Below are 27,799 nucleotides of genomic sequence, written 5' to 3'. Positions count from 1 at the left end.
TGGGCATAGAAAGAATTGAATAAGATCCCAGAAAGTAGACGAGCTACAATGTGAACTGATGCAGAGGAGGAAAGTGCATGACTTAGGAGGGCAAGGATTCAAAAAAGGTCTCTGAGGTTTCATTTCCACAGTTCTTAGTCACATAAATTTCCTTTCTGGATCTTACCAGTGACTAATGGGCCTTAGAAAATGAATGGGGTACTAGGTGGAAAATGCCAGAGGTCAATGGCTCTCTTCAACAGTGTTAAGTTTTTTTTTAACCCTTTCTTTATTCTAAAGTCCTCTTTTCAGAATAATTTAAAATTCCATAATTACAAGGGCTTCCTTTGTGCCTATGTTCCCCTTCTGAGACCAACTGCAGCTAGACCCACCCTAGCCATGGCCAGCTGGACGAGAGCAGGTCCCTGGCGGGGAGTGGCCAGTCTTCAGGCTGGATAGCACGCTGAGCCGGCCGGGCATGAAAAACTCTACTCACATAGGGCAGTCAGGTTCCTCCCAGTCTCAGAAGGATGATCTGGGAATCATGGAGAGGGAGGGGCAGTCGGCTGATGGCACCAGACAAGAGACAGAAAGGAACAGCTGAGCCAGTTAAGCAGTGGACATGAAGACAGAGGAGATGATCCATCTCCTGGCACATCATGGTTTTTCAGGTCCCTAAACGGCATCCTCGTCTTCAACGATTTTAACAGTATTAACAGTAACAAGAACAACAATACTAGCTAACATTCATCGCACGCTCACTTTATGTTAAGGAGCATTATAGGCCCTTTTACAAATATTAATCCAATCATTTTCACAATAATTTTATGACGTAGATGATGATGATGATGTTGGCACTGAAGCACAGAGAATTAAGTAACTTGACCAAGGCTACACAGCTTTTAAGTGGTAGAGACACAACCTGAACTCAAATGGCCTGGCCCCAGCGTCCATGCTTCTAATCAACATGTGTCTCCCTGTGGGGCTAGTCCTGGGTGCCCTGTTTCCTTATTGACCTTCCTGCAATGAAGTGCCTCTGTTAGGGAGGCCTGACAGAGTGTCTATTTCTTGCTCCCCTATTGTCTCAAGATTAGCATTTTTCTTGGTGCCACTCGTGAATCTCAGTAACTTAAGTATATATTTATTGATTCAAGAACCATTTAAGGCTTACGACGTGCCAGGAACTGCTATGAGCTCTGGAAGCTGTTCCAGCTCTCGGGAACCTTATCTTTGGTAGAAAGAGAGTTGGTCTGCAAACCCCACCCCCTAGAATGCGCTTCCAGCGTCTACTCTGTAAGGTCACACGTCCATATGTAACACGCCTATATCACTTATGCATGATACGTATACTATGATATCCTATCTTTGTACACATTGTGTCTTATTTTTGCACGATACTATATTGTATCCTGAGCTCATTGATAAAATAATGTCTAAAAAAAGCACATTTAAAAAATCACCAATCCTTGGGCTTCCCTGTTGGCGCAGTGGTTGAGAGTCCGCCTGCTGATGCAGGGGACACGGGTTCGTGCCCTGGTCCGGGAGGATCCCACATGCCACGGAGCAGCTGGGCCCGTGAGCCATGGCTGCTGAGCCTGCACGTCCGGAGCCTGTGCTCCGCAACGGGAGAGGCCACAACAGTGAGAGGCCCACGTACCGCAAAAAAAAAAAAAAAAAAAAAAATCACCAATCCTTAAAAAACTAAAAATAGAGTTACCATATAATCTTGCAATCCCACTCCTGGGCATATATCTGGGGAAAACTCTAATTTGAAAAGATACATGCACCCCAATGTTCACAGCAGCACTATTTACAATAGCCAAGACCTGGAAGCAACCTAAGTGTCCACTGACAGATGAATGGAAAGAAGATGTGGTACATATATACAGTGGAATATTACTCAGCCATAAAAAAGAATGAAATAATGCCATTTGCAGCAACATGGATGGACCCAGAGGTTATCATACCATATTAAGTAAAGTCAGACAGAGAAAGACAGATATCATATGATATCACTTATATGTGGAATCTAAAAAAATGATGCAAATGAACTTATTTACAAAACAGAAATAGACTCACAGAAGCAGAAAACAAACTTATGGTTACCAAAGGGGATGGGGGAGCGGGGGTGGGGGAGAGATAAATTAGGAGTTTGGGATTACCATATACAAACTACTATATATAAAATAGATAACCAACAAGGACCTACTGTATAGCACAGGGAAAATATCTTGTAATAACCTATAATGGAAAAGAATCTGAAAAAGAATATATATACACATATGTATAACTGAATCACTTTGCTGTACACCTGAAACTAACATAATATTGTAAATCAACTATACTTCAACAAAAAAAAAGAAAAATCAATCACCAGAACAAAAACAGACGTGTTGAAGATGGCTTCCCTCCTAGGATTTCAAACGTCCTTCCTAAGTTTCAGAGGTCTTCCCTTCCTAGGATTCCGGGTCAGAGAGAGGCTGTGGGGAGGGCAACAGTTATGCTCATGCTGGCTGGGACTCGCTCAGAAAGAATATGTGCCTGTAGGTGGGGCTGCCACGTTCCCCCCAGACACTGCAGAGCAGCATCTCAGGAGTACGAACCACGGCCCTTTCTCCGTCCTACCGAACCTCAGGGTCGGCCACTTGTTCATGGTACGGGCCCCATCGCCGCTAAACGATGTTCATATATGTCTGTAGCACTTGCAAGGTGGGTGCTCCCAGACGCCGGGTGTCACACTGTCTCATCTGTCGAACCCTACAGCAACCACCACCCTGCTCTGCATCAACAGGCCTTTAATACATTTTAAGTAATTGTCTTCCCCAAATTCCAAAGTCTACTGTGCAAACTGGTGAACATACGTAAGTTTAAAGAAGATCAATTACCTATAATCCTACTGGGTAGAAATATACATTTGTTAACTTTTCGGATTATTTCCTTCTGGTCTTTATACATACATGAAATGTCTTAAAATTAGGATTGTGATGTATGTAAGTTTGGAAACCAATTTTTGATTTTTAATGACTGCATGATATCCTATATCAAAATTTATTTAACATTCTTCTATTGCTGGTCATCTAGTTATCTCTTACTTTCTTTTTATAAGTGTGCCAATATCAATATCATTATATACAGATTCTTGTGCTCAGCCAGGATTATGCAATAGAATAAATTATAGAAACAGAAGTATTGGATCAAACAGTTTGAATAATTTAAACTCTCTTGATACACAGTGCATACACACATTGGGAAGGCTCCCATTTCCTCTGGCATCATAAAGGAATGCCCCATTCACCGTACTCTTGCCAACGCTGAATATTGCGGTTTTAGAAAAACTATATCTTAATTTGGTTTCTTCAATGGGTCAGAACAGAGTATATATTGAAACTCTATGCTCCAAAGTAAATTTCAGAAGAGCGACTTACGAACAAGAGTAAAATAAGCCTATGATCATCAGTCCCCAACTTCACGCCCCTGGAGCCTTAAAATGCTGTCGAATTTTATAAATGGAAATTACTTTAGGGATCAGTGAATAAACTGTTTTGGTTTATAAATAAGGTAACCAAAGCTCAGAGAGGTTAGGGACCTGGGCAATGTATTCGAGTTAGAACTAGAATCTAGTTGTCTTGCCCCATGAGTCATTTCTTTAGAACAGGTTGACAACCTAACAGAGGCAACAGAGTGAAAGTATAAAGGAAAAAAACAGCATACAGTATTTGAAAAGGAAACCGTTACTGATCTAAATTCTATTTTATCTTTGACATCAAGTCAGAATAACTTGTTTTATGGACAAAAGCAAAAGCTCACATCTAAGTACTCCTCTGTTCTTAAGATCCTTGTTTAAATCTATAATAAGATTTTTTTCCCCCGCAAGCATTAAAATGTTCAGCATCTATTACCTTCTCATCTGACCAACATTCACTAAAAAGTTACTGTGGCCAGGGGCTGTGCTAGGTGTTGGGGTAGCAGGGGGGGATGTGTCCCAAGGTAAGAAACGAGGGGTTCATTCTTGGGGGCGGGTGGGCAGGAAGACGTGAGCAAACCATCATAGTCCACGTGACTGGGTGGTGACAGGACTGCACGGGTGCTGTGCTGGTGGCAGAGCGATGGATGTGGAAGGCTTCACACAGGAGCTGGCCAGGAGCTGGGCTTGTACTTGAAAGCAGTCTACTGAGCAGAGGAGGAGAGGAGCCTCCCAGGCAGTGAGAGAGTAAGGCTGCTGGTCAGATGCGGCTGAAACATGGCGGCCTGGGGAGATGAGGCTGGAAAGGCATTCTGGGGTCGGGCAGTGTTCAGGAATTTGGACTCCCAAACTGGAGGTGCCTGGCCCATGAAAGACGTTTAAGCAGTGGTGCCACGGTCAAAGCTGTGCTTTATCAGCTCACTCTGATGGCAGCGAGGGGAAGGGCTGGAGTCTTGGAAGGCAGGAGACCTTATCTGCACTAGTCCAGCCCACAGGCTTTGAAGGTATAATTCAGGGAAGAGGCAGAGGAAACATAAAAGAGGACATGGAATCGAGTAATGCTGAATGTTATTTGAGAAATAACATGACACAGAGATTGATTAGACGGGGGTGCCACTAATGAGGTGGGGAAGGCAGGAGGAGGTCCAGGTTCTAGAGGGAAGGCATTTGCTCGCATTGACCTTGAGACCTGGCGAGATATCAGGTATACCCAGAAAGCAAATGGAAATACAATCTGGAGGTCAGGGAGGGACAAGCACAGATCACAGGTCAGCATAAGCAGCATGGGGCTATCCACCCCTCCCACTCCAACATGCCCCCACGTACACTTGCGTGCTTCCCCTCGCCTGCGGGCAGCACTGCCCCTTAGAAATATGCCAGCCATATACACAATTTACAGTTTTCTAGTAGACACGTGAAAAACAGTGACAGGGGAAATTCACTTTAAGAATGTTTTATTTAACCCCGTATATCTAAAATATCATTTCAAAATGAATCAATATAAAGATTACTAATGAGATATTTTACAGTCATCTTTTCATACTAAATCTTCATATCCTACGTATCCTTTACACCTACAGCCCAGCCCATATCAATTCCGATCAGCGACATTTCAAGGGGACTATATGCAGGACTAGATGGTGAACCGCAAGGGTGATTTAGGTACCAACATGACGTTTCTCTAGGCCTTGGAATTTGTGGAATTAAATTAAGCAGAACTTAATTTTACAGATGAGAGAACAATGAGGGGCCTGTTGAGCCCCCCAGATCACTACCCACCACCCCCTTCTCGTGCTCTGAGAGGCAGTGGCAAAGGGGCAGCATCACATGTGACGGAAGGTTGAAAGGGGTGAAGGATAGGGATTACCCCTCTAAACCTTACTTATTAGGTTACCAAACATCTGGGAAGCAATCTGATTGAACTCAGATCCACCTGAACTTGAACTGGTTATCTCTTAATCTGTATATGTGTCTGGTCTCCCAGTAAGTTTCCTAAGGCAGTGGTTCCCAAATGTCAAACATTTGCAAACCGACTTCATAATTCTGGGATGGCTGCATACCACCCAAATGATATCATTTACTTAATATTTTTATTTAATTCAACTAACCTTAAAAAATCTGAATACATAATTTAGTGTCATCCTAAGTGACTAGATCCCTGAAACCATGGATTTCATGTGTTGTTAGATATGTTTTCTAGCATACCTGATAACTAGGGGAGAACCCACTTGCAAGCTCACTCACATGTTGGCAGGACTCAGTTCCTCACTGGCTACTGGTCAAAGCCTCCCTCTATTCTGTGCCGTGTGGGTCTGTGCGGTAGTTCAGAACATGGTAGTTGGCTTCCCTCACAGTAAAGCAACAGAGTGACAGAAAGCCCCCAAGATGGAAACCATCTCAGAAGTGATATCCCATCCTCTCTGCTGCATCCCGTTCGATATAAATGAATCACTAAATCTAGCCCACGTGAAGGGGAGGGATTTAAATAAGGGTGTGAACTCCAGGAGGTGGGGATCCTTGGGGGCTATCTTAGAAGCTGCCTACCAGGTAATGATGTAAAATATCAACGACCTCTATTGGTGATGATGTCACAAGTGCTGCTAAAACTACTGCAGTTTGTTGGCTACATTCATACTTGTAGGACATGCAGATTTTCAGTTAGAGGTTCGTGAAAATAAAGGTGTATTATGTTCACAGACTTCAGATCAAACCCCCTTGTGTTAAAGAACTCAGCATACCTCGCACCACCTGAAAATCAGTCTGATGCTTTGTGGATGGGCACAACGACTCCTCACATACCCCTGGAACCACCACGTGTGGGCATTTACCATGTTTGTGAAAGAATCCTTTTTTTTTTTTTTTTTCTCTTAACCTTGTGGTACTGCTAGTCCAACTCAGAAATAAATCGACTTTGAAAACTTTGAAAACTGTTCCCACAGCTGCAAAAAGCAAGTGTTGGGCACTAATAAATCAGGATTAGTGGAGCTCGGCTTATAGTGAAACTTTCACCTCCTCTGGGCAGGAGGAGAAACTGATCTACTGGGACAAACAAGTCATGTTTCAAAGGGATAACCATTTTTCTAATGACAGGTAGGATCGGAGTAGAAAGCAAATAGAGGAGAGATGTTGTATTCCTAAAAAATCCGATCTTCTTAAACGTGGGGCCCTCTGAAAACATGAATCAAAATTATATTTCTAAGGGCCCTGCCTGACCTCTGCTTATGACCTTTCCAGGCACAGCCACTGCAGGTATTTTCCTTCTAGATGGTGAAGAATAGCCTGGGATGCTAACGACAGGCCCAGAGCAGAGAACCAGTGACCTTTGTACACAATTATAGTTTCAATTTTGCCCTCCTGGACCCCAATCAAAACTCGTCATCGCCTGCTCACAGAAATGCCTACGTGTTCCATTGTATTGGGGGTGAGACAGGAGTTATATTCAAAATATTTAACAACCAATAAGGCACAGGCAATAACCAATCCAAACGATGTCTGATGCTGGAGCAGGGTCCTGGGGCACCCCTTGCTGTGCCAGGCATTAATCCTTAGTTGCTGAAATATGAGAGAGGTCTTAGGGGTGCTGGGGGTGTACTCGGGTGACTGAGGTTGGTGAGGAGTCACCAACGGGTTTTGAAGCATCTTGGTATTTTAGTATCCAGCGCGGTTGCACCAGTGCTAACAGTCTGAATAGCATCTGCTGCAGTGGGGGGCTGCTCCTCCCAAGGGTCCCCACGGAGGGGCCCAGTGTGGGAGCTGACCCTATTGCCCTTCGGCACTCTGTCTGGCTGGTACTGTGGGGACAGAGCCCAGTCCTTCTCTCTGCGCCTGGAGCTGAGGTCAGTGTCTCTAGGTCCTGGACCACTTCCAAGGCTCTCAGAACCCCCTGCTCATGTCTTCTCAGGGCTGGCTGGCTGCAGTCTCCCAGCTCCCAGGCACCTTCTAGGAGCAGCCTGGACAGCTGCTGCCAGCGGGCACCGAGGGACTTCTACGCAAGAGAGGGCTGGGTGTTGCCTGTAAGTCTGATGGAGGGGCATGTTCGCAGTCCACAGGCATCACACCACCCAAGCAGCCCCACCACCGTACGGGGCAGCGATGAAAAAAGAGACTTTTTTCGTGTACCCTCTCATTTCAAGGACTGGTTTAGCAACTACCTGAAATTCCTGAATGGAGCTCACGTTTCACTTTTTCATAAAAGAGGTCATTCTGCAGTGCCTCTTGGTCTATATTATTTTGCTAAAATGCTCTGGTTGGTCTACTTTGCTCTTGCTTCTGGTAAACAGAGGAGGGGAGGTTTTGGCTACAGGTAGCCCTGGGTCTGAATTCTGGCTCAGGGGACTGCAGCCCAGTCACTTCCCCTCTGAGGCAATGTAAAAACTTCTGTAAATGGGGCTCACACAGAGCCTGTCTTGTAGGCTGGTCGAGGGTCTAACGAGACAAAGACAAAACTGATAGATACTCTTACAAACTGAGCACAAGATTGAGAATAAAAACTTCTAGTCTCTGTTTGGGGTAGGAACTTCCAGGGTTACTCCAGTGTACCAATTTAAGTATTTCTTAAATAGGTCTTTTTTGTTCACTCAAGCTGACTAAAAAGCAGACAAAGGGCGAATTTAGAGGTCAAATGTACTCAATAGGTTTGGCACAGACTTAGATCCAAGCTGTAAGAACTCAGCGTTCTCCCTACTGAATGAAGTTAACATACCTCCTTTTAAAACCAGGAAAATAGCTAACATACATTAATTCATTAATATTCGTATAACTAGCTAACATTTGTTTCAATCACAATAAATGCAATTTCAAATCAAGATAATATAAACATAAACACTAAAAGATGAAAAGAGAGATGGTGTGGAGAAAAGGGAACACTCTTGCACTGCTGGTGGGAATGTGAGAGAACATTGGAGAACAGTTCTCTATGGAGAACAGTATGGAGGTTCCTTAAAAAACTACAAATAGAACTACCATATGACCCAGCAATCCCACTACTGGGCATATACCCTGAGAAAACCATAATTCAAAAAGAGACATGCACCAAAATGTTCATTGCACCTCTATTTACAATAGCCCAGAGATGGAAACAACCTAGTGTCCATCATCAGATGAATGGATAAAGAAGATGTGGCACATACATACAATGGAATATTACTCAGCCATAAAAAGAAACAAAATTGAGCTATTTGTAATGAGGTGGATGGACCTAGAGTCTGTCATACAGAGTGAAGTAAGTCAGAAAGAGAAAGACAAATACCGTATGCTAACACATATATATGGAATTTAAGGGAAAAAAAATGTCATGAAGAACCTAGGGGTTAGACAGGAATAAAGACACAGACCTACTAGAGAATGGACTTGAGGATATGGGGAGGGGGAAGGGTAAGCTGTGACAAAGCGAGAGAGTGGCATGGACATATATACACTACCAAGCGTAAAGTGGATAGCTAGTGGGAGGCAGCCGCATAGCACAGGGAGATCAGCTCAGTGCTTTGTGACCACCTAGAGGGGTGGGATAGGGAGGGTGGGAGGGAGGGAGACGCAAGAGGGAAGAGATATGGGAACATATGTATATGTATAACTGATTCACTTTGTTATAAAGCAGAAACTAACACACCATTGTAAAGCAATTATACTCCAATAAAGATGTAAAAAAAAAAAAAAAGAAAAAATGCCATTTGCAGCAACATGGATGGACCTAGAGATTATCATACTAAGTGAAGTAAGTCAGAGAGAGAAGGACAAATACCACATGCTATCACTTATATGTGAAATCTAAAATACAACACAAATGAACATATCTACAAAACAGACTCACAGACATAGAGAACAGACTTGTGGTTGCCAAGGGGGGAGGGCAACCACAGAGGAGGGTTGGATGGGGAGTTTGGTACTAGCAGATGCAAACTATTATATATAGAATGGATAAACAACAAGGTCCTATCTTATAGCACAGGTAACTATATTCAATATCCTGTAATAAGCCATAATGGAAAAGAACATGAACTTTGCTGTACACCCGAAACTAACACAACATTGTAGATCAATGAAACTTCAATTAAAAAAAAAAAACAACAGGCTCTGATTACTCCTCACCGTCACCTCTAGTGCTGCCACCCCGGCCCAAGGCACCCTCATCTCTCACCAGAGTACTGGAATAGTCTCTCTCTTCAACTCTTACTCTCCTGTACGGTACTCTCAATACAGTAGCCAGAGGCATCCTTTAAAGAACAAAGCCAGATCGTTGTCTCTCCAGGGCTCAAAGTGATCCCAAAGCTCCCTCTCACTCTTTCTTTTTTTATGTTTTCAAATTCAGAGCCGTAAAATCTCAAAATAATTGTGGCAACATGTTCTAGCGTAAACCTTACTCAGCAGGATATATATATATTTTTTTTTACATCTTTATTGGAGTATAATTGCTTTACAATGGTGCGTTAGTTTCTGCTGTATAACAAAGTGAATCAGTTATACATATACACATATGTTCCCATATCTCTTCCCTCTTGCGTCTCCCTCCCTCCCGCCCTCCCTATCCCACCCATCTAGGTGGTCACAGAGCACCGAGCTGATCTCCCAAGCCAGAGTCCTACAAGGGCCTACAAGGCCCTCCAGGACTTCCCCCTACTTCCCTCCTCCTCACTTACTCTGCCTGGTCACACCAGCTCCTCCTTATTCCTTCAATATGCCAGGCTTGCTCCTGCCTCAAGGCCCCTGTGCCCTTTCCCCAGTAACTGCAAGGCGATTTCTCTCACCTCTTCAAAGACTTCACTCAAATGCCACCTTCTCCGTGACAATCACCCTACCTGCCCCACTTAAATCCATACACCCACCCCTGCCTTGCCACTCTTCCTACCCTGCTGCACTCCTTCCACAGTCCTCGCTACTTTTAACCTTGTCCTATACCACGTGACGTACTATTTTATTAGGGTTATTGGTATTGTCCACATCCCCCACCTAGAATTTAAGATCTACCTGGAAGGGGCTTTGTAAACATTTCTGAATTAAGGGAAAATGCCCCCCAAAGGGCAGATAAAAGACCCCATAAGATATCAAGAGTCCAAAATAGGGCTTGTAATGTCCAACTGTAGGACCCACATATTATATTTCATTTTCTTCTTTTTTTCCTTTTTTTCTTTTGTGGTACGCGGGCCTCTCACTGTTGTGGCTTCTCCTGCTGCGGAGCACAGGCTCCAGACGCTCAGGCGCAGCGGCCATGGCTCATGGGCCCAGCCGCTCCGCGGCACATGGGATCCTCCCGGACCGGGGCACGAACCCGTGTCCCCCGCATCGGCAGGCGGACTCTCAACCACTGCGCCACCAGGGAAGCCCCATTTTCTTCTTTTCATAATGCTGTGGCATTTTAAAGAGGAGTGACAAAGAAGTAGGACTGACACTGAGGAAAGGATGCTGCTTGCCCGGGAAAGACCCTGTGGAGTGGCATTCCCGGGGAGGGGTAGATCACCACACTTCCAGCATAGGGACTTTGCCATAGAGGTCCCCAAATCTCCTTTTTATCTGGGAGTCAGAGGGATCAGACTCAGAATGACCGACCCATCTTACAAATTCACGAGAGGCTCCCCGGCACACCAGAATTCACGAATGATGGCATTTCTTTCCAGTGACCATGGCCATTGCCCAGAATATACTCTTCTGAGACAGTGGTAGCAAGGAAACTGATTGAATGTTCAGAAGGTGGTTCAGGGATCTTGGAATCAGGGCGAAGGATGGGTAAGCCTCTCGAAGGCTGTTTAATCTGGGCCATGGTCACTGGAAAGGCTACTTAACCTGGGCCTGATCCTCAGCCACACTGCTCAACGGACAGCCCTCTCAATCCACAGTCATGTCCGCGAGATTGAGGGTCTCTTTTACTGGCCAATCCTGGGCAACTGCTGGGAATTTTTCCTTTCTGGGCTGTCGTCTTCTTTGCTCCAAGGGGACCATCACCGTTCACTGCACACAAACTTTCTCCAGGTAGGACGGATTAGGGGTCTACTGGTAAGGTTACACCCATATTGCTGTGCCACCTTCCAGAAACAGAGGTCACTTGGCTGGAGTTTTGTGAGCTCATAAGCTCCTCAGTCGCCTGGCCTGCCCCTCTTAGGCATGGGTCTGGCCTCTGTAGATCCCAGAGGGGTAGAACATCCAGAGTCCAAGTCCTTGGGAGCTCTCAACATTGCAGCCCGTGCTGGAGCCAGGAGCCGTGACTGATGTTCACCACTCTCACTAATTAGCTCTTTTGGCCAAGACGAATCACCTAAGCTTTCGGGGCCTCAGTTTCCAAATCTAAAAATGAGGGGAGGGTTTCCCTGGTGGCGCAGTGGTTAAGAATCCACCTGCCAATGCAGGGGACACGGGTTCAAGTCCCGGTCCGGGAAGATCCCACATGCCGCGGAACAACTAAGCCCGTGAGCCACAACTACTGAGCCTGTGCTCTAGAGCCCGTAAGCCACAACTACTGAGCCTGTGTGCCACAGCTACTCAAGCCCACACGCCTAGAGCCCGTGCTCTGCAACAAGAAAAGCCACCGCAATGAGAAGCTTCTGCACTGCAACGAAGAGTAGCCTCCGCTCGCCACAACTACAGAAAGCCCATGTGCAGCAACGAAGACCCAATGCAGCCAAAAAAAAATTAATTCAAAAAGTAAAAATGAGGGGATTGAACCCTTGAAGATCCCTTCTATTTCTAAAAACCCAGAGTTCTATTTTTTACCTACCTCTTTAAGTTTTAAATAATGACAACAGCATCTGAAACCCTGTTTCCGAAACTTTTCCCAAGGCCAGATGTTCCTGGCACCGAAGTAGGAGAAAAAAATAGTTTTTGAATAACCTAACTATTTTGTCTTTTAGAGCAAATTATCCTCTGGCCTTTTCAATTCCCTTTCCCCTACTGCTACCTCCTTATGAATCCTTTAAAAAAGCTTTAAAAAAGGAAACTATCCACCCTTCCATATTCATCAGGATCTATCTCATAATAACATTATTCCCCCCGCCCGCCCCCCCCCCAATTATTTTTCCTATGAAAAACCACACAAACACTTTCATTGTGGCAACTATGCTCATCAGCCTTGATTTGTCCCTGTTTTGCACGGAAGGGTATTAAATGCTCTGAGGAAATGGAACACAAAGGTTAGAGGCGGGGCTGGGGGAAGAAGCAAGCTGTCCGCGCAGGTGAGTTCTGGTCTCAGTTTTCAGGAGATGATGGGCAGGAAGGGGGAACGCAAAGGGAAGGAGAGAAAGAGTGAAGGCACATGTTGTTTGCTTTGAAAGAGCTTTTAGGCGAAGCCCTGGTGGCAGCCCATCAAGAATGTTCAGTTGGTTAAATGGCTTCTGGAACTGGGACTTTCCTACGAAGTCACACCACAGTGAGAGGGCGGAGCTGGAACGCCAACTCCTGTCCTTTAGCAGCTCTCTCTGCGCATCTGTCTGCGTAGCAAGCTGGTGAGGTATTGGGCAGCCCCGCTACTGGTCCCACACCCAGTTTCCAGGAGCCAGGATCATTCTACAGGTCTCTAAAGCCTTGAAGGAAGACCAAATCTTTCCGTAGCCATCCTGGAAATCAAAGATGCTCCAAACCACCACTTAATAAGTCAGTGATTTATTGAAAGAAGAGCAATTCACTAGCAGACCCTCCAAACGCATCTATAGGTATAATACATGAATAACTGCCTAGCCTGAAGTTAGCAGCATATTCTAAATAATTGTAGGTGCCAAGATATCATCTAATGACTTTTAACTGAGGAAGCATATGCCCTAAAGAATTTTTAGGAGGGGTGGGTACATGCATGTGTGCAAACATGTATCCTACTATAAAAAAAAAAGTCTCTGTTTTTAAGTCACGCTAGGATTACAAACCAATACAATGAGTGAACCTAAAATATGACATATTATTTAAACACAGGCACAAACAAAAGCAGAAAGCTAGCCTAATTCATACCAGAAAGTATCAAAAACAGACATTCTGGTAAGTATCTAGCTAGTCTGACAGTCTCAAAGCAGTAACTTCGAATTAGTATGGAGAAATTACAATGTTGGTGTTGTATGAATACCTCCGGGTGGCACTGGCGTAGGATGTCATGTACACTAGGAAGAGGTGCCTCTGAAGTTTGTCGGTTTGTTGCATCATAACAGGGTTCCGCCTTCAGGACTCATATTTTCCCAGTTTATTCTGTTATTCTTTTCAAGACAAAGCTTTCTCTGTCCTTTCATCAACAAACAAATACATGTTACTGTTCTTGTCATTTCCTGATAGCTTGCTTTTTGGGGGGGGTGGGTGTGGGAGAGGAGAGGAGGGACACTAAGGCTTTTTTTTTGGGGGGGGGGGGTTGAAACAGCACCAACTTTGTAACTGATGAGGAAGTGGAGGGAAATTGAAACGGTAGAGTGAAGAATCAGTCAGGCACACAGGCAATCCCTTCCCTAACCACGATGATACTCCATTTAGAAGCAGCACCTCCAGCAAAAGCAGCCCTACCACAGCACTGTGCTCGCCTGTCCATCACATCTTCCCTACCAGTTCCTTCCTGAAAATCTGAAATCTACACAAACCCCCTGGCCACAGCTCCAGAACAGTCCCGCCTTTCTTGCTCCTTTTCCTGGGACAGCAGACCAAGTCCTCTTTGGGTCCTTACTACTCAGAAGCTAAATGCATTTTGCTTGAGGCATTCATGAAGGAAAATGATAATGGTTTCATAATCTGAGGTGAATTCAAGTCTGTGGGTTTGGAGGGAGGGTGGTATAAGAAGACATAATTACTGGATGATTCTCAGAAAGTATATTTCTTCTTGCACAGAGTCTAGTTTTAGTCAACAGAATTGAGGATAAAGCTTTCTCCTGACGTTTACATAGCTGAAAAAGTATAAATTAAAGAAGGAATAAAAAGCATTACCCCAAGCTCTTCCCTTTCTTTTCCTTCTCTTCACCTTTGTCAGTTCTCAAAAACCAAACCGCTTATAAGCTGAAAATGACTGAGATTTTGTATAGCACTCCAGAGTTAGGATAAAAATCATACTGTTGAGAAAAAAAACCCATATTATTGAAACTCATGCTCTTTCCCAAGGGTGTAGATCACAGGAGGCAGCTGGTTCCTAGCAGATAATGTGAACATTAGAACCTGCACATACAATACTTTAAAAACCTACAGTTCCCTAAATATTTAGAATACATAAAGAACCCTTAAAACTCAACAACAAAAAACCAAATAACCTCATTAAAAAATGGGCAAGGGACTTGAACTGACATTTCTCTAAAGAAGATATACAAACAACAACAAGCATATAAAAAGATGCTCAATATCACTAATTGTTAGAAAAATGCAAATCAGAACTATATCATCTTACATCCATCAGGATGGCTGCTATAAAAAAACCAAACAAACAGAAAACAACACGTTATTAGCTAGGTTGTGGAGCAAATGAAACCCTTGGGCAGTGTTGGTGGGAATGTAAAAGGGTGTAGCTGCTATGGAAAACAGTATGGCAATTCCTCAGAAAATTAAAAATAGAACTACCATATGATCTACCAATACCGCTTTTGGATATATATACAGAAGAATTGAAAGCAGGGTCTCAAAGAGGTATTTGGACACCCATGTTCACAGCAGCGTTAGTGACAAAAGCCAAAGGTGGAAGCAATGCAAATGTCATCCACAGATGAATGGATGAAGAAAATGTGGTCTATACGTATAATGGACTATTATTCAGCCTCCAAAAGGAAGGAGATTCTGACACACGCTATACCATGGATGAACCCTGAGGACATTATGCCAAGTGAAATAAAGTAGTCACAAGAAGACAAATACTGTATGCTTCCACTTACATGAAGTACCTAGAGTAGTCAATCTCACAGAAACAGAAAGTAGAATGTGGTTGCCAGGGGCTGGGGGAGGGCAAGTGGAGAGTTGTTGTTTCATGGCTATCGAGTTTCCATTTCACAAAATGAAAAAGTTCTGGAGTTTTACAACAACGTGAATATATTTAACGCTACTGAACTACACATTTAATAGTTAAGGTGGTAAATTTTATGTGTATTTGACCACAGTTGAAAACACCAAATCTCTGGCTCCCAGTATGCTGGTGATGTTAACAATAACACCTCAGACACACCCAGGAACTTCTCTCTGAGAGGCCCAGAGGGCTGGCCTACAGACTTGCTGATGCCAACTCAAAAGGACGGCCGAGGATAAATTCAACTACATGGTTGCACTCATCGGAGTTTTATTTTTTAGTTTCTTTTTCTCCACTAACATGAATATTTTGAATACCTCACCATTACACTCCTCTGAAACTCAGGCCACCCAAACATCTGTGGATGCTGATTCTGAAGTGCTACTCTGCATTATCTGGGATTCTGGGGAAAAGAGGCCTACCTAAATGTCAGGGTCCAGGAGAGGAGGGATATGTGAAGTCAACCCCCTTCCTCTTTTTTTTTTTTATTTTTTAAATTAATATTGTAAATTGGCATTCTGGTGTATAAATCAGGTTCCTCTGTGTTTGCTTAATATGAATTAGTTCCTCAAAGTTGTTTATTCATTAATTTATTTATTTTTGCTGTGTTGGGTCTTCGTTTCTGTGCGAGGGCTTTCTCTAGTTGCGGCAAGCGGGGGCCACTCTTCATCGCGGTGCGTGGGCCTCTCACTGTCGCGGCCTCTCTTGTTGCGGAGCGCAGGCTCCGGACGCGCAGGCTCAGCGGCCATGGTTCACGGGCCTAGTTGCTCCGCGGCATGTGGGATCTTCCCAGACCAGGGCTCGAACCCGTGTCCCCTGCCTTAGCAGGCAGATTCTCAACCACTGCGCCACCAGGGAAGCCCCCTTCCTCTTCTTATTTAGAGAATTCAGTAACATGCCCATGCAGTCCCTCCCCATAAAGTTCAGCATCTTTTCTCCAGATAAAAGATGACCACTTCTCTCTTTCTACTTTTGACCTTCACACTGAACTGGCAGTACTTCCTGTCTAAGAATTACACGTGAGATTAATATTCCAGGTGTTCTCCACCATCCAACACGATCTACCACCTTCTGCCATTCTGAGACCTCTTCTTTCTGTCTTTTTTCTTTTCCGGAACCACTTCCAGATTGGGGGATCAAAGGCGCTGCATAATAATGACACTTTATAAACCTTCTCTTGCATCTCAAACACAAAGGAGCACAGTGACGGTAGGAAGCTGGAGAAATGGCTGGGGAGAGAACAGATTCCCCCAGGAGAAAGGGAAACAGCTTTTGGAAGGATGCACTCCAAGAAAAAAGATGTCAGGTCCATCTGGAAAGTATTTAACAAAATAAAAAGCCCTTTTCTGCTATGAGCAGCAGATTAGCAGAATACAAAACTCCCTGATCAACAAACCTCTAGGACCAATTAAAAATCAAAACAAAACCGAAAGAAGGGCTCCTTCTAGGGATGTCCAGCCATGGCTAAGTTGTAAGCCTCTTTCTGGTGCTCAGGAGAGCTCCTGGTACCATGTGCAAGAGACCTTTCCACTGCAGTGCTCCTCCATGTGTCTCCTCCAGGCATTTATTTGTGCAAAGGGCTCCAAACATCAAATAAAGTCCAATCTCCCCTCCAGCTCCGACCCCCAGTGGAAACGTGGGCTGCCTCAGTCAGAGCTAGTGCAGGGTTTCTGAAACCACTTGGGCTGAGAACTCCAACTTAGAATCCTCCCATAGTCTGTCAGCTTCCTCTCCATCTTCTTGCATAACATGGTAGCAAAACATGAAATAAATGTGGCAATCTGAGGACATCATCAACAATGATGTTTTTCCTCTTGCCTCACAGTTTTGGTTATTTTGCAGTACTGGGACATAAACAACACACGGGTCCACTAACCCCTCACCCCACTGTCGTTCTGTTTTCCAGCACAGACACTTTGTAGTACACTTTGGAATGAAGAGAAGGAAACAAGAAGCTCCCAAACCTGGGCTCTTCTCTGCCTTTCTCTCCCTGCCTCTGTTAACACGTGAACAGCCACAGAAGAAGGCTAGTTCGTTTTCAAATGGCCCAGAAAAAAAGCTCGGCAACCTCTCTGGCTAACCTGTTTTAGTGCTTAACGAGAGCCCAAGAAGGTGGTGACTTCCTTCCTCTCACTCAGATTTGAGACACTTTCCTTTGTCATACAGGTCTGAAAGCGGCAGGCTGTTGTGTAAGAGCCTTTTACTGAACTTCTTTATTAAACTGTCCCTCGAGGACCACAGGATGAATAATCTTGGGCCCTTTAGCTGTTTCTGGGCTCTAATTTCCAATGCTTTGACCATCTCCTTGGGCTCTTCTCTAGACTCCTCAAATCTTCCCTTCTAGACGAAGAACAAGCTGAAGACACAAAGCTCTAGTGACAGACCTCATGGCTTCTATACACCCTGCACATGACAGCCCCAGGCTGTGCTCTGAAACCCTGGGGCAGGGGGAGGCAGGGGACTTCCTCATCCCACGTTCAAGCTGCCCACACCCCTCTACTCCCATTTTCTGTTAATAAAAGAAGGAAAATTGCAAAAAAAAAAAGAACACAGAAAGGAAGAGGGCAGAAAAAAATATATAAAAGAAAAGGGAACTTAAGAATTTATAAAGATACAAGAAATTATTTTAACAGGAAATACAAGCCAAAAGATTCGTTCTGCCAGGCAAAAAGTGCATAAAAACAGCAAACTTTTGCATGCAGCCTTGCAGCGAGTTTGTCCACACACTATTGCTGCATTTTCTACCGCCCTTTGAGCACCCAGCGTCTGCCTCCAAACACAAAATGATGTGTCCCAATGTACGCTAATAGGTAAACTCGAGGAGAGGCTTAGCTGGATTCCATGAAATAAGTAATTTAATGACCATCTGAAGGTTTGTTTTTTAGGGTACAGAAGTTCTGAATAGGGAAGCGGGAGGTTCTGAGAATTTCATTTTCATAATAATGGCTTGCTGCTGGTTCCTCTAATAACATGTGGCTACCAGCTACACCCTGGCTCTTACATCCAAAGCTGGAGCAATTTCTCCACATTGCAAAGAGTTAAAGACGGTTTAAGGAAAGAGAACCAGTTAGGTATTTTAGAATGGCTATGAAAGATTTTTCAGGGGGAGGAAAAAAAAGGCACTAACCTGTGTTGTTTTAATCCGCTGAAATGACCCAGGTTCTCAAGTTCCCCCTCTGTCTTCTGGCCAGCTTCCTGTAAGTGTGGCATGTGACATTATACTTCCTTACTGCACCTTCTCTGACTCGTTCAAGGAGCCGTCAGAGGCATGTGATAAGACCATCTCCCTGCCTGCTTCAGGCTGGGGTAATCCTGTGTCTGAAGAAATGCTGTGTCCTCGCAGGGGTCCCCAGCTGGCTTCAGGCATCCCTAGGGCTCAGGTAAAGAGGAGAGAAGCAAAGGGGGTGGGGGGCCGGGGACAGTAGTATCCGGGCTCCTGGCTCTTCTGACTCCACAAGGAGGGAGGGGGAGAAAGGGAGAGACAGAGACTCTTGGGCCCGAGGCTGCCCATCTTGGGGTAGGGGCGTCTGAGCTCACTGGGGCTTAGGCGCTGTCCTATCACCAGGACAGGCAGGCCTTGGTGCTACTGCCCTGGGAACTGCTGAGGAAGGGCGGCCGTGGTGCTGCACCCAGGGTGTCCCCAGGACGCTCTCTGGAGGGCACCAGCCCGGAGGAGCACACCCAGGGCCTGGCTCGTGGTTCTGCACCCTGCAGCGACAGGGGCCACTCACCCTGAGTTTCCGGGGACAGTCTCAAGTTCACATCCCGTCTAGCTAGTCCTGCTGACGGACTGTGTGCCCTAATTCTGGGCTCTTCAAACAAAGCCCCAGTACTCCCTGCCTCCCAGGACTAAATAATTGGCACACCCTTCCCCCCTGCTGGTCTCCAAAATATGCCAGCCTTTTGGTTTCCCCTGAAAGGGCTGACTTTGTCTTCCTGTGGGATGGTGGGGGGGTCCTGGCGGCACGTGAGCCCTGGCCACGGGGGACCCTGATGCTGGCCTGGCAAGAGCACCTGGGAGAGGCCTGGAGCGGGGAGGCCTGGAGAAGAGCTGAGGCAGGACCAAGCGAGAAGTCCAGGGCTGCCATTCTAGCTTACTTGTCCCTGTGGTCAGTACCCGCCTCTTTCCTTTTATAATTCCTCTAGCTCTCTGGAGGTCCAACACACTGGAATTTGTGGATGTAGGAAGTGGTATGTGGGAGTAAAACGATGTCCTGGACAGAGGGGAATATTCTGCAGTTTGTGCAACTTGACTCAGTGCAGAAACCCCAAAGTTGCCTCTATTTGGCTACGGTGGCACAATTCTTTTTTTAAAAAATGCTTTTAAAGGCATTTTTTAGTTGTTTTTTTAGGAAGGTAACCGTAGACAAGCTCACTGTTCCAAGTCTTGAAAATATTACCCTATGATTCCCTCAAAGAATTTTTCCATGTGAGTTTCTACCGCGTAAGGGAACGAACCCCGGGAGTCAGAACCCTGGAGAACACTAAAACCCTGAAGTCTCACCACATAATTACGTTTCTGGCTTTGAAAACATGCATAACTGTTTTTACCATTTTGACAGTTGATGGCTGGTTTTCTGATTGAACTGTACAGTTAGATTAGCCAGTTGAGAGAGTCAAGATGGCTGAAAGCACGGCATTCGCTTTAAAATAGGAATAATGGTAGAACTTTGCCATCTTGGAAAAACAAAATACTCCATCGATGATAAATAATAATGAGTCCATTTAAATTTATTCAGAAGTGTCACATTCTGGGCTAAGCTGCCAGTTCCATTTTTTTCAGCTAAGCAGTTACATATGTTCTGCTTCAGCCATGCTCTGTGTGGAATTTTTAAAGGTCTCAACAAAATGCCTTATAACTTCCTTTTAAACTCTAGAATCTGGCCTCCTGTCCGTGAATTTTTTTTTTCTTTCTGTTTAGGCATTAAAAGAATTTTAATAGACTTTATCTTTTAGAACAGTTGTAATTATAGAAAAATCAAGAAGATAGTAAGGTTCCCACACATTCTGTAACCAATCTCCCCACTATTAAAATCTTACATTTAATATGATAGATAAATAATTAAGAAACCCAATATTGACACATTATCATCAACTAAAGGCCATAGGTTATTTAGATTTCCTTAATTTTTTTCCCCAATGTCCTTCATCTGTTCCAGGATCCCATCCAGGACACCATATTACGTTTAGTCATCAAGTCTCCTTAGACTCCTCTTGGCTGTGACAGTTTCTTAGACTTTCCCTGGTTTTGATGACCTTGACAGTTCTGAGTACTGGTTAGGTATTTTGTAGAATGTCCCACAATGGGGATCTTTCTCATGATACTGGGGTGATGGGCTGTTTGGAGGAAGACCACAGAGGTAAACTGCCATTTTAATCACATCAGATCAAGCACATATACTATCAACATAATTTAATACTACTGACGTTGGCCTTGATCACCCGAGGTAGTGTTCGTCAGGTTTCTCCACTGGAAGGCTGCTCCTTACCCGCTTCCATACCATACACTTTGGAAGGAAAAGCTTGAGGGTGGAGTATCTATATAAATTATCTTGAATTCTTCTTCACGGAAGATTTATCTCTTCTCCCCATTCAACAATGTTTTCAACCGTTTATTTACATCAGTATGGCCTCATAGGTATTCATTTTATACTTTGGGTTCTAATTCAACACTATTTTACTAATTGTGTTGCTCAAATTGTTCTACCTTTGACTGGTGAGACCTCTTTCAGTTGGCTCCTGTGCTCCTCTGACATTCTCCCACCAATATTTTGTGTCTTGGTTTTTGTTTTTGAGCATTTCTTTATTTTCTGGCACTAAAATATGTCCCACGCTTATCACGTATAGTACCGCCCCAACGGTCCATGGCTTATTTTGTCTTGACAAGAGAATAAAAGAAAATAAATCTATGGGCCTGAGAAAACTTAAATTTGCCTTCAATTGTCATTAGTTCTGCCCCATGTATTAGTGAACATTTTAAAAGTTGTTTTTATAAAATTAGTCCTATCCTCTACCAGCAAGAAAACACCAAAACATCAACTGTGTGAAATTCTGCATTTCCTTAATTCCGAGATGCATGTTTGTGTTGATAGTGCTTTTTGCCTTCATATTCTAACATTTCTGGAACCAAAGTATACATTTAATACCATGTCCTTGCCCCCGCCTCCTCACCTGTCATAAAGTTGATGGTACACCTTACAGCTGATGGTGTCTTGGGAATGGAGGAAGTAGAGCAGACGATTAATTCTTGTTTGGACCGTAGACGTCATTTAACTACTTTCACTGATATTTTTCCCCCACTGAACAAATATTTTGACTAAAGTGGTTTGATGTGTAGCATCTGCAGATTTTTACCTACTCCCAGCCTCATTCTAACTTTACCTCAAACCACATATGCTCATCAAGCATTAAATTCTCTTCAATTTTTTATGGGTTTACTATCTGATTCCTTTTATGTTTACCAGGTCACTTTTTCAAGATCTCAGAATCCATCATCATGCCTGAGGAGCCTAATGCCGACACTAAATGGTTGCAAGAATGATGTCTCACTCTTACACATGAGGACTAAAAGTGCTTACTGGTCAGAAGCAGATCAGGAAGGACTCCTTGGTCCCCCCCTTTCCTACTTGGGGAAGCCATCTGATTACATAATGGCAAAACTGGTCATTTCTTTCTCTGTGGCCAGGAACTCATGAACTGCCACTGCTTTGGGAGTGTCATGCTTTATAGATTTTTTTCTTTTAATGGACAGAGACTTGTTTATCTAATCACCACGGGCATATTTCAAGACAGTCACAGATAAAATGCCCAGTCTTTTCACCCAGGCAGATAGAACTTGGGTACTCTAAACATCATTACGTGTCCTACTCCTGTGTAAAATATACTAACATACTGACTGTGCCCTAACCATCTCACCAGCATCCAGAAGAGATTGCAAGAGATGCCACACTGACTTTTTTTGGCAGCCCTTACCACATGCACGGAGTTGTCCCTTGGTATCTGCAGGGGATTGGTACCAGGACCCCCCCCCCCCACACCACACACACACCAAAATCCACGGATGCTCAAGTCCCTTACAGTCAGCCCTGTGTATCCGAGGTTCCACTTCAGCGGATACAGAGGGCCCAGTGTACTTTAATTCTCACAGCAATCCTTTGAGGTGGGTACTGTGATCCCCACTTCACAGATAAGTAGCCACGTCAGAGGAGCTAAATAACCACCCAGAGGCCCTTGATAAGTTTGAAGCCAGAGACTCAGAGCCTAATGCTTCTCTTTGCTATAGATGGTTTACCATCTATAACTCACAAACGGGCACTTTATTGAATACAGTCTTGTTCTCTAATTATTTTTTGCACATGCTTTTCACCTCAGCCAAACCTAAGTGACAGTGAGGACAGGGACAGTGTCTTTTAGCCCATTAACTCAGCTTTCCAGCCTCATTCCAGCAGCTTTCCTGTTAACTCTGAACTTTTGCCTAACTGCCAATCAAATTTTTTTTCTTATTGGAAAAAATTCACAATTTTTCTCAAAAAGGTAAATAATTTAACATCATAATTTCCCTCCCCCTACTTTGTTGTTTAATTTTGTTTTTCATTTATTACCTTCTTAAATTCTAAGCTTATTTTCTTTTCAGTCCTTTAAATAAAAAGCTTAACTTTTTATCTAACTATATTTTTAGTACAATCCCCATAATTCAGTGCACTGTATTTTCATTGTTAATTTTAAAATAGTCTATAGTTGCAGTAGTGATTTCCTTTCTGATCCAAGAATTATTTAAAAGGACCATATCTTAGTTTCCAAGTGCTTGGATGGAGGTAGGGGCAGGAGCCATCTTGTGTAACTTTCAATGCTATGTTATTGTTATATGTCTACTTTTTGGTTAGTTTAAGTTTCTTTGTGGTGTAGTATTTCATCAATTTTTGAAAATGATCCATGGTCTTTTAAAAAAACTGTGTATACTTCCTATTTGTTGAGTTAGGTTAATAATAATAACTATGTTATTCAAATCTTCTGTTCCTACTTAATTTTATTTACTTGATAAAATTCTGAAAGTATTTTGTTAAAGTCTCCCACTATGATTATGGAAAAGTTTATTTATGCTTTAAATTTTTTAATTTATTTTTATTTGCATTATTTTGCTTGTATTTTTAACAAATTTTACTTTAATTCAGTGCTAAATGTTCAGTACATAAAGTTTCATTGTTATTGAATCTTGTTTGATTTATATCTATTCTTTTATGTCTCATTCAATATTTCTTTTCATATTGAATCCCACACGTTTTAGAATTAATATTACTATCCCTATTTTTGTTTTGTTAGTTAGAATTCACCAACCTATCCCTTTATTTTCTGCCTTTCTGTGTAATTTTGGTATACAAAGATTCCTAAAGACAGCATTTAGCTGGATTATCTTTTTAATCAATCTGAGAGTCACTGATTTTAATATAGGAATTTAACCTAGTCACATTTATTGTTATATGTTTATCTTATGCTTGCTATTTTATCATATGGTTTTCTTCTTACTTTTTTTCCCTCTTTTCTTGACCTTTGCTGATAGACTATGGTTTTTATTATTGTAGCACCCCTAGCTCTGTGTGTGTGTTTTAATATCTAATGGTTTAGAAATCCTACCTATATTTTTTTCTAAAGATCAAATACATGTGACCTTTCTTGGTGAACATCAGAGAACTGCACAGTAGAACCCTGTTAATTGGTAAGGTCAGTCCATTGCTTTGGGAAATTTAATGGTAGATTCATGTTAGTAGCAATAATAGATTTTGTGTATATATGGGAATGACACTAAATAGGTATTAGAAACCCTTCTAAAAGAGTATGTGACCAGATCTCCATTTACTTCCCTTCTCCCTTCCTACAACAAGGACTGGCTACTACAGCTTTCACAAATCTTGTGGATGAGTGTGGGGTAGAGGGGCAGTCAAGAACCTAGTGGTTGGGATACAGCCAGGAACATCTTAAGGAATGCTTCTGCAAATTCTGGACTCTGAGACATACATGCACTTTGGAGATCTGTAGAAGTATCTGTAGAAGGGAGGCTGTCAGGGTGAGTTTCCTGCTACTTCACTTCCAGTCTCTAGAAGTCATCATCAGCTGAGAAATCTAATCTAGAATTAGCTAAGAGTGCAACAGTAAGATCACAAGAATGTAAACATACCCTCTAAAGAGGTGAAGAATCCAAATGAAAAAATAAATGTTGCTAGACCTGCTTAGGAGGCTAGAATTCTGAGTTTCTTAATGTCTAGTTAAGAAAGCTCAGTAATCAACAAGAATCCACCTTTTTTTTTCCCCTAAAAATGAGGTGGTTTCCACTTTTTTAAAACTTTGATATAGGTGCAGGGGTGATGGAGAAAATTCTGGCCATAAAATACCTATGTATGTGTATTCTTTGTATGTGTTTCTATAAGCGCATGTGTTTGAATAAAGGTTAACATTAAAATTCCATATTTAATTTTTCATGGAGAATCCCAGTGGGAGGGAGGGAAGAGGGATAAAGGTGAAGCAACTGTTTGAAGACCTGCCATTAACTCTCAATTTACTGGACTGAGATCCTGGTTTGGATCACAAAGAAGAAGTGATTAAATACCTTAAAAGAGTGTTTCTGTTCTAACATATTTTAAAAATTAATTTAGCCACATAAAATTTTATGAAGTAAATCTTTTTTTAAGCATTCTCATAATACAAAAGGGGAGACTAACGGATTCCAAGAGTTGAAGGGATTTGTTCAAACAAGTAAATAAGTAATAGAACTGGGATTTAAACCCAAAGCTTCTGACTACAAGTCCAGTGTCATTTCCAACATACACCAAAACTTCTGTTTCAGAGAAAGCTAAACCCATGAACACCACATACATGTTTTGCAGAGAAAAATTGCAGCAAGGCACACCCTTGGCAGTCAGTGCTTCACCATGTAGGTCAAACAGTCCAGCCAGACCCCAGAGCAATTGTTTCTACACTGACCCTCAGGGGTTTTGGGAGCATTATGTCATGCCAAAGGCTTTCCTCATTAGCAGTCATGCAAAAAGACACCATGCACCACATTTCTGAGCACTTGGAACAGCTAAAAAGAAGATGAAAAGTCAAGAAAGTTCTCTTGATGATGCACCGCACTCTGGTACATTTGACTATGCCATTGTAATGTAATCTAAGCCAGAATCATCAAGCACTCTGGCCAGCTGTCTTTAAAGCCAGAGCCCTACCTGACAGAGTCATTCTTTGGCATACTACGGGACCTGAGGCCAACAACCAAACTGGCTGTTTCCAATTTCACACAGCTTAATTCCAAATAACTAGGCCCCTCACTCATCTTTGCTGTTGATCAAAACATTGAAAGCATAAGGCAAATTCCCTTGTTCAAAAAAAGACTGGCTAGGGGCACACAGAAAGCCTTGACATTCACCCAGCATGAGTTTTAAGAAGGCTCATAAACACAGAACTCCAGAGGTTGTAGACAGTATTGAGAACCAAGACCCTCTCACATATTTCTTGCTCCTTTCTTTTAGCCTGAATAGAGAAAAGAAGAATATAAGGCAATCTTACAATTCAGAAGTGAACCAAGGTTACTGGGAGAGATCATGAGTGGGTATTACGCAGATCTGTAGCCCTGATTCAGGATTTGTGTTTTTCTCACACGTATACATAACATGGGACCAAGAGAACAGCTAATTGCCTGTTTTCACAATCTTCCTACTCAGATGCATCCCTCCCTTCCACATTGAAGAGCACATAGAATACGGTAGAATGGGTAAACAAGCTCATGTCATTCCTAAAAGGAAGGATTCTGGAATCAAACTACCTGGGTTCAAATCCCAGATCCATCACTTACTAATTGCAGTGAATTACTTTATTCTTTAGGTCCCAGTTTACTCATCTGTAACATGCAGATAATCTTCTGAGTATTGAGTGTGACGCTGCATTCAAAGAGCTTAGCCAGTGCAGTGCATAAATGGTGGCTCCTGTTAATGTTAGTAGGTGGAAATTTTATTAGGAAATTCTACATTAGAATTTCTTACAAGAAATGCAATCAGGGACTTCCCTGGTGGCACAGTGGTTAAGAATCCACCTGCCAGTGCAGGGGACACGGGTTCGAGCCCTGATCCGGGAAGATCCCACATGCCACGGAGCAACTAAGCCCGCGTGCCACAACTACTGAAGCCCGCACACCTAGAGCCCGTGCTCCACAGCAAGAGAAGCCACCGCGATGAGAAGCCCACGCACCGCAACGAAGAGTAGCCCCTGCTCACGGCAACTAGAGAAAGCCCGCACGCGGCAACGAAGACCCAATGCAGCCATAAATAAATAAATAAATAAACAAATAAATAAATTTATTAAAAAAGAAAAAGAAATGCAATCAGAGTGAGGCAATGGGCTTTACTTCAGAGGGTGCTGGGTAAACAGGAAATAAAAGATATTCAGAAATCAGAGGCAGTGGAGCTACAGGTCCTCCAGTCATTCTAGAGAGGCACAGTCCATCCAGGAAGTAGAACAGGAAATCCATCTGCATACTCTAACTTTGGAAGTGGTGTAGCATTTATGCTTCTAAATTTGGAAGAGATGGATGTATTTGTGTCTGATCAAAAAATTAGGAGGAAAATGGTTTGTGAATTATATCTCCATTAATTTTTTTTGAATGATGAAGGGTTGCATAGCCAGTGAAAAACTATGTGGATGAGATAGACAGAGAGGTTTAGCAGTGGCCATGAGTGTAGGGAGAGGAACAGATGGCTACACAGAATTTTGGAGAAATTGTTTATGTGGTGCAAACTGTAACACCTTTAAGCCATGCCTTTTAGAAAACCTTAGATGAAAGAGATACATTACTCTTCAAGGCTTTCTGGCTTTCTGATGTTTTCTTTGAATGAGACTCCAAGCAGGATCTGGACCATGTGGGGCCTCTAGATTTATTCAGGTTACAATTAGAGTGTGGGTCACATCCAGCTGAGCAACATCAAACCCAACCACATGTGTTTATCATGTATTTTCTGGATTATGATTTGGATTTTGAAGTGGCTGTAGACAGGCTGAATTACACGATTCTATAAATGAGGTAAACTTTCAAAAGATAAACATCTCTCAAGATTTTATTAATTACTCACAGTCATTCTGAATGAGTAACAATATATTTTATATACGATTACCTATTATTTTCTTTGCCTAGAAATAAAGTTGGTGCTCTGAGAGGTACCTAAAATAAAACAAGGTGCTATGTGCTAAATTACTGTTGCACATCTCTCAATGATATACTTACTGTACTAAAAGCAACATAGCAGCTACTAACTTCCAAGGACAAACGTATACACAAAAATGATCAAACATCTCTGCATCTAATAACATAAGTGTACTTATTGAAATATGTTTCCTGAACATTTTATATAAACTGCATTTTAACCTTAGGGGCACTGTGGATCATT

General features: G+C 43.0%; 1 protein-coding gene across 2 annotated transcripts in view; it reads right to left on the bottom strand.

Annotated features, from left to right (window-relative positions):
* Positions 1–27,799, bottom strand: part of WIPF1 (WAS/WASL interacting protein family member 1) — a 114,693-nt gene that overhangs the window by 52,617 nt on the left and 34,277 nt on the right. The window contains exon 1 of one of the 2 annotated variants that reach the window (XM_060152616.1): positions 18,502–18,558. The exons of the other annotated variant lie outside the window; for it this stretch is intronic. The gene's annotated coding sequence lies outside the window, so the exon portion shown is untranslated. Of the gene's footprint in view, positions 1–18,501; positions 18,559–27,799 lie in introns of those variants that run through there. 2 annotated transcript variants of the gene reach the window in all.

The sequence above is a fragment of the Lagenorhynchus albirostris genome, chromosome 6 (genome assembly GCF_949774975.1).
Source record: "Lagenorhynchus albirostris chromosome 6, mLagAlb1.1, whole genome shotgun sequence".
NCBI lineage: Eukaryota > Metazoa > Chordata > Mammalia > Artiodactyla > Delphinidae > Lagenorhynchus > Lagenorhynchus albirostris.
This window is presented reverse-complemented; position numbering and strand designations above follow the sequence as displayed.